Source organism: Propithecus coquereli, unplaced genomic scaffold (genome assembly GCF_000956105.1).
Source record: "Propithecus coquereli isolate 6110/MARCELLA unplaced genomic scaffold, Pcoq_1.0 Scaffold48, whole genome shotgun sequence".
Taxonomy (NCBI): domain Eukaryota; kingdom Metazoa; phylum Chordata; class Mammalia; order Primates; family Indriidae; genus Propithecus; species Propithecus coquereli.
Window position 1 is genome coordinate 8,875,496 of NW_012150618.1, and position 627 is coordinate 8,876,122.

The window sequence follows — 627 nt, forward strand, 5'->3', positions numbered from 1 at the left end:
ATGTCTCCATTAAGATTTCTTTAAGAATTACTTTTTCTCCAACATTTAAGATTTTCGGGTTCTCATTGCTCTAAAACAAGTAAACTGAATGGGCACGGTGCTGATAATTATAAACAAACTTTTTTTTTTATTTCAGCATATTATGGGGGTATAGATGTTTAGGTTACATATGTTGCCTTTGCCCCCCTCCCATATAAACAAACTTTTGATGAGGTTGATTCTCTGTGGTTGAATAGGACTGGCAACCATGTGTCTACAGAATTATAAGGAAATTACATTTTTCTAAGACAATTTTAACTTAATTGCAAAAAAAGTTCACATAGAGGAGTAATTTGCAATACAAAGAGGAATTTTATAAATGAAAAATCAGTGGTATATTCTAGATGAATTTTGTTCTGGAGAGGATGAGAATATGCTTCACTGGGAGGGTAAGAAAAATTTCAAGTTGAAAGTGGATCTTAAAGGATGAGTGAGCTCTACACATGTGAAGATAACATTCTAGGCAAGTGTAATGAAATGAGAAAAGGGGCTGTCAATTTGCTGGATACTTTTTTTTGGGATCATATAGAGTTCATATTGTGGAACAGTAATTTGGCAGAAATTTTTGAATTTTATTTTGGCTATATC